Source organism: Cherax quadricarinatus, chromosome 16 (genome assembly GCF_038502225.1).
Source record: "Cherax quadricarinatus isolate ZL_2023a chromosome 16, ASM3850222v1, whole genome shotgun sequence".
In the NCBI taxonomy this organism is placed as follows: domain Eukaryota; kingdom Metazoa; phylum Arthropoda; class Malacostraca; order Decapoda; family Parastacidae; genus Cherax; species Cherax quadricarinatus.
This window is the reverse complement of record NC_091307.1, coordinates 4,685,780-4,696,358: the sequence shown is the minus strand read 5'-3', so window position 1 is coordinate 4,696,358 and position 10,579 is coordinate 4,685,780. Positions and strand designations below refer to the sequence as shown.

Below are 10,579 nucleotides of genomic sequence, written 5' to 3'. Positions count from 1 at the left end.
CTCGAATTCAATCCAGCCAAATGCAAAGTCATGAAGATTGGGGAGGGGCAAAGAAGACCGCAGACAGAGTATAGGCTAGGTGGACAAAGACTACAGACCTCACCAGGGAGAAAGACCTTGGGGTGACCATAACACCGAGCACATCACCGGAGGCACACATCAACCAAATAACCGCTGCAGCATATGGGCGCCTGGCAAACCTGAGAATAGCGTTCCGATACCTTAATAAAGAATCGATCAAGACACTGTACACTGTGTATGTTAGGCCCATACTGGAGTATGCAGCACCAGTCTGGAACCCACACCTGGTCAAGCACGTCAAGAAGTTAGAGAAAGTACAAAGGTTTGCAACAAGGCTAGTCCCAGAGCTCAAGGGAATGTCGTACGAGGAAAGGTTAAGGGAAATCGGACTGACGACACTGGAGGACAGAAGGGTCAGGGGAGACATGATAACGACATACAAGATACTGCGGGGAATAGACAAGGTGGACAGAGATAGGATGTTCCAGAGAGGGGACACAGGGACAAGGGGTCACAACTGGAAGCTGAAGACTCAAACGAGTCACAGGGACGTTAGGAAGTATTTCTTCAGTCATAGAGTTGTCAGCAAGTGGAATAGCCTAGCAAGTGAAGTAGTGGAGGCAGGAACCATACATAGTTTTAAGAAGAGGTATGACAAAGCTCAGGAAGCAGAGAGAGAGAGGATCCAGTAGCGATCAGTGAAGAGGCGGGGCCAGGAGCTGAGTCTCGACCCTTGCAACCACAATTAGGTGAGTACAATTAGGTGAGTACACACACACAAACACACACACACACACACACACACACACACACACACACACACACACACACACACACGCACACACACACACATACACACACACACACACACACACACACACACCCTCCACCACTTGACACAAACACATACCCCCCCTCCCCTAACCACCTCTCCCCCTTTCCTAACCACCTCACTTTAGCCACCTCCCCCTCCCCCAAACCACCTAACCCCTCCCCAACCCATCTAACCCCCCAACTACCTCCCTCCCTCCAATAACCATCCTCCCCCTTCCCCATAACCATCCATCCCCTCTCTCTCTCAAACACGTACTCCCCCCTCCCCTAACCACCTCTCCCTCTTCCCTAACCACCTAACCCTAGCCACCTACCCCTCCCTCAAACCATCTAACCCCCTCCCCCAACTATCTCTACCCCTCCAATAAACATCCTCCCCCTCCCCCACAACCATCCATCCCCTCTCCTCCTGTCTATTCTCTCCCCCTAACCGCCAGTCCCCCCTTCTGTGGAGCAACGGGGGAACCTAGAACCAGGATGAGGACAAGGGGCTCCAAGGACGAATCTGGGAGGGAGGAACGGGAGGCAGAGCTCAAAAAAAGGGAGGAAGAGTGGGGAAGGAGACTAGATGAGCTGGAAAGGAAGATGGAAGAGAGGTTAGCAGAAGAATGCAGAAGGTGGAAGCAACAGGCCAGAGCAGCAGAAATCAAGATAGAGAGATTAGAAGAGGAGCAGAGACATCTGAAACAGCACAGAGACAAAGATATTACAGAATCAGCATCGGCAATGGCTACATAAGACACAGACAACAGGTCTGAAGGAAGCATGGAAACTAAACTGTATGCAGAGGTCCTGTCAAACCCACATGGGGCCAAAACAAAGACAGGGAGCACACTAGGACAGAATGAGAGGATGGAAGACATTGAAGGAACTAGGACATGTGCAGGGACCCTACCAGATACCTGTGGGGGCCAGGAACAGGTGAGCAGAAAGGACAAACCAAGAAGCATAGGGGCCATAACTAGGGAAGGGACTGAAGGAAGGAACACTCCACGGGAAGGAACTAAAACACATCAGAGGATGCAATGGGAGTCACAGTGGGAGGTGGAAAGGGAGAGATCCGTGTTTGTCTATGGGCTAGACGAAGCTAAAGGGGAAACTTATGATGAAAGAAAGCAGGAGAAAAAAGTGATTGAAGATATCATGAAGGTGATAGGCGAGGGGGACATGACCCAGGTGGCAAATTTTCGGAGAATTGGGTGGTTCACAAAGAAAAGGAATCGGCCTCTCAAAGTAATTTTCAAGGCAGAATCAACCCGAACCATGATCCTGCAGGAGAAAGCACGGCTGAGAGGCAAGCAGGAGTTCCGGAGTGTGTACCTCGATCGAGACAGAACACAGGACGAAAGGAAGACAATGAAAGAGAGAGTTCAAAAACGAAAGGAGAAATGGGAGGAAATGAAAAAGGAGAGCAGAATAACCCAGGATCAAATGGAAGGACAAGCACACCCCCCAGAAACACCTGCAGAAGGACCCCAGCCACGACACCCCCAAGGCAACCGAACAATCCAAACCAACCATCACACACAGATCCCTCTGTTCCCACCCCCCGCACCACAGTTTCAGTATTAGAACAGAAGTTGAAGGTTTGGTACACAAATGCAGATGGATTAACGAATAAACATGAGGAATGGCAAGAAAGAATCAATGAGAAGTCCCAAGACATCATAGCAGTTACAGAAACAAAACTCACGGAGACAATAACAGATGCATTCCCACCAGGATACCAGATCATGAGGAAAGATAGAAAGGGCAGGGGGAGAGGTGGGGTTGCTCTGCTAGTAAAAAACAGATGGAAATTCGAGAAAATGGAAGGCATAGATGAGACGGGAGAAAGAGACTACATAGTAGGTACACTTCAGTCTGGGGAACACAAAGTGGTCATTGCAGTGATGTATAATCCACCACAGAACTGCAGGAGGCCAAGAGAGGAATATGAAGAGAGCAACAGAGCAATGGTGGACACACTTGCTGAGGTGGCAAGAAGAGCTCACTCCAGCAGAGCAAAGATGCTGGTTATGGGGGATTTCAACCACAGGGAGATTGACTGGGAAAACCTGGAGCCACATGGGGGTCCCGAAACATGGAGAGCCAAGATGTTGGACGTGGTGCTGGAAAACCTCATGCACCAACATGTTAAGGACACTTCCAGAGTGAGAGGGGAGGATGAACCAGCAAGATTGGACCTTGTGTTCACCCTGGGCAGCTCAGACATTGAGGACATCAAGTATGAGAGTCCCCTAGGAGCTAGCGACCACGTGGTTCTGTGCTTTGAATACATAGTAGAGCTGCAAGTGGAGAGAATAACAAGAGTTGAATGGGAAAAGCCTGACTATAAAAGAGGGGACTACATAGGGTTGAAGAACTTCCTGCGGGAGGTCCAGTAGGACAGAGAACTGGCAGGAAAGCCAGTAAATGAAATGATGGAATATGTAACAACAAAATGCAAGGAGGCAGTGGAAAGGTTTATTCCCAAGGGCAACAGTAACAACGGGAAGACCAGAACGAGACCCTGGTTTACCCGACGGTGTAAGGAGGCAAAAACAAAGTGAAATAGAGAATGGAAAAGTACAGAAGGCAGAGAACACACGAAAATAGGGAGATCAGTCGCAGAGCCAGGAATGAGTATGCACAGGTAAGGAGGGAGGCCCAGCGACAGTATGAAAATGATATAGCATCGAGAATCAAGACTGACCCGAAACTGTTGTATAGCCACATAAGGAGGAAGACAACAGTCAAAGACCAGGTGATGAGATTAAGGACAGAAGGTGGAGAACTCACAAGAAATGATCAGGAGGTATGTGAGGAGCTGAACAGGAGATTTAAGGAAGTTTTTACAGTAGAGACAGGAGGGGCTGTGGGAAGACAGCACAGAAGGGAACATCAAGAGGGAATATAGCAACAAGTGTTGGATGACATACGAACAACTGAGGAGGAGGTGAAGAAGCTCCTAAGTGACCTTGACACCTCAAAGGCGATGGGACCGGACAACATCTCCCCATGGGTCCTTAGAGAAGGAGCTGAGATGCTGTGCGTGCCTCTAACCACAATCTTCAACACATCCCTTGAAACTGGGCAACTACCTGAGAAATGGAAGACAGCTAATGTAGTCCCCATATTTAAGAAAGGAAACAGAAACGAGGCGCTAAACTACAGACCTGTGTCTCTGACATGTATTGTGTGCAAAGTCATGGAGAAGATTATCAGGAGGAGAGTGGTCGAACACCTGGAAAGAAACAAGATTATAAATGAAAACCAGCATGGGTTCATGGAAGGCAAATCTTGTATCACAAACCTCCTGGAGTTTTATGACAAGGTAACAGAAGTAAGATACGAGAGAGAGGGGTGGGTAGATTGCGTTTTCCTAGACTGCAGGAAGGCCTTTGACACAGTTCCCCACAAGAGATTAGTGCAGAAGCTGGAGGATCAGGCGCATGTAACAGGGAGGGGACTGCAATGGATCAGGGAATACCTGACAGGGAGGCAGCAACGAGTCATGGTACGTGAAGAGGTATCACAGTGGGCGCCTGTGACGAGCGGGGTCAGTTCTAGGACCAGTGCTATTTTTGATATATGTGAACGACATGATGGAAGGAATAGACTCTGAAGTGTCCCTATTCGCAGATGATGTGAAGTTGATGAGAAGAATTAAATCGGATGAGGATGAGGCAGGACTGCAAAGAGACCTGGACAGGCTGGACATGTGGTCCAGTAACTGGCTTCTCGAATTCAATCCAGCCAAATGCAAAGTCAGGAAGTTTGGGGAGGGGCAAAGAAGACCGCAGACAGAGTATAGGCTAGGTGGACAAAGACTACAGACCTCACTCAGGGAGAAAGACCTTGGGGTGACCATAACACCGAGCACATCACCGGAGGCACACATCAACCAAATAACTGCTGCAGCATACGGGCGCCTAGCAAACCTGAGAATAGCGTTCCGATACCTTAATAAGGAATCGTTCAAGACACTGTACACTGTGTATGTTAGGCCCATACTAAAGTATGCAGCACCAGTCTGGAACCCACACCTGGTCAAGCACGTCAAGAAGTTAGAGAAAGTACTAAGGTTTGCAACAAGGCTAGTCCCAGAGCTCAGAGGAATGTCGTACGAGGAAAGGTTAAGGGAAATCGGACTGACGACACTGGGGGACAGAAGGGTCAGGGGAGACATGATAACGACATACAAGATACTGCGGGGAATAGACATGGTGGACAGAGATAGGATGTTCCAGAGAGGGGACACAGGGACAAGGGGTCACAACTGGAAGCTGAAGACTCAGACGAGTCACAGGGACGTTAGGAAGTATTTCTTCAGTCATAGAGTTGTCAGCAAGTGGAATAGCCTAGCAAGTGAAGTAATGGAGGCAGGAACCATACATAGTTTTAAGAAGAGGTATGACAAAGCTCAGGAAGCAGAGAGAGAGAGGATCCAGTAGCGATCAGTGAAGAGGCGGGGCCAGGAGCTGAGTCTCTACCCCTGCAACCACAAGTAGGTAAGTAGGTGAGTACACACACACACAGAACAGGCAGAACTACAAAGGGATCTGGACAGGCTGCAGACCTGGTCCAGCAATTGGCTCCTGGAGTTCAACCCCACCAAGTGCAAAGTCATGAAGATTGGGGAAGAACAAAGAAGATGTATATGTATATATATATATATATATATATATATATATATATATATATATATATATATATATATATGTATATATATATATATATATATATATATATATATCAATGCATCACGCAGAAACAGGCGGGTATGTACAGAGAAGGATCGCAGCAGAATTCGAACCCACTAGATGGAGACCGGCAAGGTTCCCTAAGCGACGCCACTCACCCACAGATGCTTCAAAAGCTGGGCAGCTTGCTTTACAAACCATGTTTCTTCCCAGCCCGGGCACATCAGTGGGTCTCAAGTATGGTTTCAAGCTTTTTCATTCTCCTCCTTTATGCTCTGATCTCACTAGCGATTTCTGTATTAATGAACCACGCAGAAACAGGCGGGTATATGCAGAGAAGAATCGCAGCAGGATTCGAACCCACTACATGGAGACTGCCTAGGTTCTCTAGTGATGCTCTACACCACTCGCCCATAAATGCTTCAAAAGCTTGCTTGTAAACAAAGCTGCCCAGCTTAAATCACTCAGTAAACAGTTCACATAGCCAAGTTCCTTTTAATCATCACTCAATGAACACTTCATACAACCAACTTCTTTAAAACATCACTGAGTCAATACTTTATGCAACCAGCTTCCTTAAACCATCACTCAATTAACACTTCATACAACTAGCTTTCTTAAAACATCACTCAGGCCTGTGCACTTTCATTTATTTTGTTTTGTACGACGCCATTAAATTCTCCACTACTCCAACGTCTCGCAATACCGATCTTGGACACATTTACTGTACATCACTCAACACATACTTTTCAAACACTTTGACTTTTCCAGTATAAGAGAGCAGAGTCACTATGGCAATCGTTAAAATGACCAAAAACGGAATTCAGAAAAGCTGACGCGTGTCAGGAGAAATTTCCACATCAGCTGAAGTCTCTTTTGACATGCCATGAAAGAAAGACTTTGAAAAACTCTCCCTTCGTTTCTTGTTGACTTGGAAATTCAGATATTTTTTTAACGAAAGGGAAAAAAACGCTTTTCTATTATATAAAATATACTCGGGATTCTTCAAGTGACAGGGAATTCTAATGGAGCTGGTCTCTAAAGCGTTCTTGAAGGAGGAAAGGAATGCTCACTGAAGAAAAGCTTGCGAAACCCTAGGTTGAAGTCGAAGCATATTTTATAGGTTCATGATACTTTTAAGCGAACGAGGAAATTATACAAAGAGACATTTCAAAGGGCGTCTTTTTCAAGCGAATATTTCAAGGTGGCCAGGCACTCTGCTTACAGATTTCACCAGTTTCAAGTTATTTTTTTTTACGAGAGGTATTTTTTTTTTTCAAAGATTTTTTACTTTTTTTGGCTTGAATATTTTTTGAGAAAATGTGAATTGCCGATACACTCAAGGATCACGAGAACCCGTGGAAATTGCAAGATAATGATGATGACTACGACCAGCAACAACTTGAAACGCTCATCTAGTAAAAACATCATCCTGCAACGGCTACACCCTGCAACAACATTCTACAACTTCAATAACTTACAACTGCAATAACAGCCTACAAAATAGCAACCTATAACAGCCTCCAACCACTATATACATTCCCTTCATTAGCAAAAATCTACAAAATACAGCCTAAAACCTACAACAATCAGTACTACTTATTAATGATATTGCTGAGTCCAATAATAATATTTCCAAAACGGCGTATCAAGGATCTTCTCCCAGAAGTGGATGGAGCGGTGAGTGAGGATGACTGGAGAGGGATGAGAGGGAAGATATGAGATATGGGGTCATAAAAATGGCAGAGGCAAGAGAGGAGGCGCGTTGCCAACTCTTGAAAGAAGAAAAAGACTATGAGGAAAAAGGAAGTGGAAGAAGAAAATAAAAAAAAGGCAGAGAAGAAGGAAAGGGGAATGAAGAGAATGCTTCTAGGAGAGGAAAGAGTGTATGTGTGTGTATGTGTGTGTATGTGTGTGTATGTGTGTGTATATGTGTGTGTATGTGTGTGTATATGTGTGTGTATAAGTGTGTGCATGTGTGTGTATGTGTGTGTATGTGTGTATATGTGTGTGTGTATATGTATGTGTGTGTACGTGTGTACGTGTGTGTATATGTATGTATGTGTGTGTATATGTGTTTATGTGTGTGTATGTGTGTGAATGTGTGTGTGTATGTGTATATGTGTGTGTGTGTGTGTGTGTGTGTGTGTGCGTGTGTGTGTGTGTGTGTGTGCGTGTGTGTGTGTGTGTGTGTGTGCATAGGAAAAGAGCGCCTAGAAGTTTCTTAAGAAACGGAGGTTTGGACACACCTTTCCGGTATCCCGCTACAGAACCGACTCCAGCGAATAAACTAAGAATAGCAGAATAGCAAAATCTCGTATACAGATAGATCACCTGAACATTGTGAAGGGCTGTAGATGGTATTACAGAAGATACAACTAAAATAAAACATCCGAAACCTATGCAGAATTTTTATTGTACATAATGACACACTGTTCTTAAAATATATAGAAATAGCTGTGATTATATATGTTGTTAGAAGAAACGGAATTAGAGCTTCAAGCTAATATTGGGGATTTAGTAGAGCGAGCTGTGACAACTAGGTATATAATGTTTGTCATGTGGCTTAATGACAGGGACAGCGACTAGCAACAGGTGAATATAGCGGCCACTTCTCAGGGATTCAAAGTGATGAATTTAAAGACGACAAATGGGCGAACCGGGTATTAGAGGGAATGGTGATCATAGAGTCGACGACTTTGCTACAAGAGCTTTACAATGCTCAATATCGAGAAGACACCTGGATGACGAAAGGCTTAGTGATGGAAGCGACGATTGTGAGGCAGGAGCTTTACAGTTGCAAATATCGGGTAACGACTGAATGGCAAAGGGGATCAGTGGCAGGAGCGAAAACTGGGAGACTGTTTTTTAGTAGCGAGCAGAGGGGAGTTTAGATAGAGGTGAATGTGACAGAACGGTTACTAGGCAGCAGTACTCTGAGTTCATGCTATTAATAGCCTGACATAAAGAGTGTAAAGTTAATAAGTACATATAATAAGTGTGGAGCGTAAAGAAATGAGTAAAATATCGAAACTGGATATACTGGTGATAAACGGTTTTGAAAACCGACATGTGGAAGATTGAGACACTTATGTAAAAAAGCAAAAAGCAGAAAGGAGGAGGAGTTTGAGGTAATCAGTCCCTCAGGCTGGAATCGATGTGTTCAGTCCATCAATATTGTAGAAAGTACAGCATAGGGCTGGAGAAGTGGCTTATATATTGTAGTCAGGTGAGTCGAAGCACCTGACTACAGTATATAAGCCACTTCTCTGGCCCTATACTGTACTTTCTGCAAGACTGATGGGCTAAACACATCGACTCCAGGTTGAGGGACTGATTACCTCAAACTCCTCCCTCCTTACACCTCTCTGCTTTGTATTGGACTGATGAAGCCACTGTGTGGCGAAACGTTTCTTCAATAAAGATTCCTATATGTTGCATAAGTGTCTCAGTCTTCTGGATATACTGGCGTTACGCCAGTATATCTCAGGGTAGAGCTTTTTATAAAGCTTTTATAAAGCTTTTAATAAAGCTTTACCCTGAGTAAAATGTTGTCACAATAAAAACTTATCTACTCAAACAAATCGAATGATGGTGTCACGAATTAGTTTAACTTTGTAAATTAAATCGTGTAAATAATTTAATAGAGAGAAGGTGAACAAGGAACAAGGACACGTGCAGAGCGATAGACGACGACACAATGCCTAGAGGCCAATTGCAAAGAAAAAAATCGAAAACAAAAGAGGGTGATAGCGAAAGAAAAATGAGTCAGGAGGGTGATAGTGTAGGTAAAATATATCAAGAGGATGAAAATGAAGGTAAAGCGAGTCAAGAGGGTGATTACGAAGGTAAAAGACACTAAGTGATAGAGAACGATAAACGAAAACAGTGTGAAAGCTGAGGAAAACACAAGTCTACAGAGCGATAGTAGAGAGCAGAAGGAAACTGTGCGGACGTGCGGGGTATGGTTAACATGGAGGAGCGTCGTGCAGGTGTATAACATGGTAGGAATTCATGCGGGACGTTATCGTTCTGTCACTCACCTATCAGTGGGTATCGCCTTTTAATAATAATTTAAAACGTACTGGCTGAATAATAGGTATTATGATGTAACTGACCGAGGATCAGCTTCTCGTATGATACTATAACAATACATCCATTCTGATACTCACCACCACGGAATGTTGCCACTGAACAGACACGTGAGAAGAAACGATAAGATGAGCATCGGCTTCACCCGAGTTCTTAATTAATGTTCTCTTCTGGCGTGCTTCACGGGCATACATAAGCACTACAGAGCTCACATTATAGCTGTTCACTGCAAAGTCTCAATTAATTAGGCCCGACTGAGCGCTGGAAAAGCGAAGAGCCGGCCCGGAGAAGGCAAGACTCCTAACTAAACCCCAGCAAGCCGAGGTCCCACTTGACTCAGCGTAGCAGTAATGACGGGAATACGAATGTGGGAGAACAGGGCGGTAGCTCTTCCAGTTCTTGCTAGTTCTGTGCAGTCTGCCACACACCGTACACATTGGATGACAGGACATATAAAGCAGCGAAAGACAATTTTTCCAAGAGCAAAACATTGTTATAATAAAGGCTCGAGTTGTTTTGTCTGTATTTTTACCTACTGGTCTGTTCACTGCCTCTTCTGCCTACCTTATACACTATCTAATCTCGATTTGACTTTGTCGCCGAAGCGTTAGTTTATTGTTCACCCCATACCCATCCTGTGGACAGTAACGGTTAGTTTACTGTTCACTCTGTATCCATCACGTCGACAGCTGTAGCTAGTTTATTTTCCACTTATAGCCATCTTGTAGATGTTATCGCAGGAGCACAGGTGCACAAAATTACTAGGTATTAGCAACCAAAAGAGATTACCATGAGTCCATCTGGGTATACATTTACTATTTATAATTTATCTGTTACAAGAAAATTTAAAATATTTGCTTATAATATCTGGTATCATATGTTTACACTAATATCATACCTTGATATATCACATAAATTATTACAGCCGCACCTCCATGACTTGTCTG

The 10,579-nt window shown here is 44.6% G+C and overlaps 1 protein-coding gene across 1 annotated transcript in view; it reads right to left on the bottom strand.

Annotated features, from left to right (window-relative positions):
* The window catches only part of LOC128688952 (BTB/POZ domain-containing protein 6), a 189,176-nt gene extending 179,243 nt beyond the window's left edge, over nt 1-9,933 (bottom strand). The window contains exon 1 of the mRNA XM_053777020.2: nt 9,713-9,933. The gene's annotated coding sequence lies outside the window, so the exon portion shown is untranslated. The remainder of the gene's footprint in view (nt 1-9,712) is intronic.
* Nucleotides 9,934-10,579: the final 646 nt, after the last annotated feature.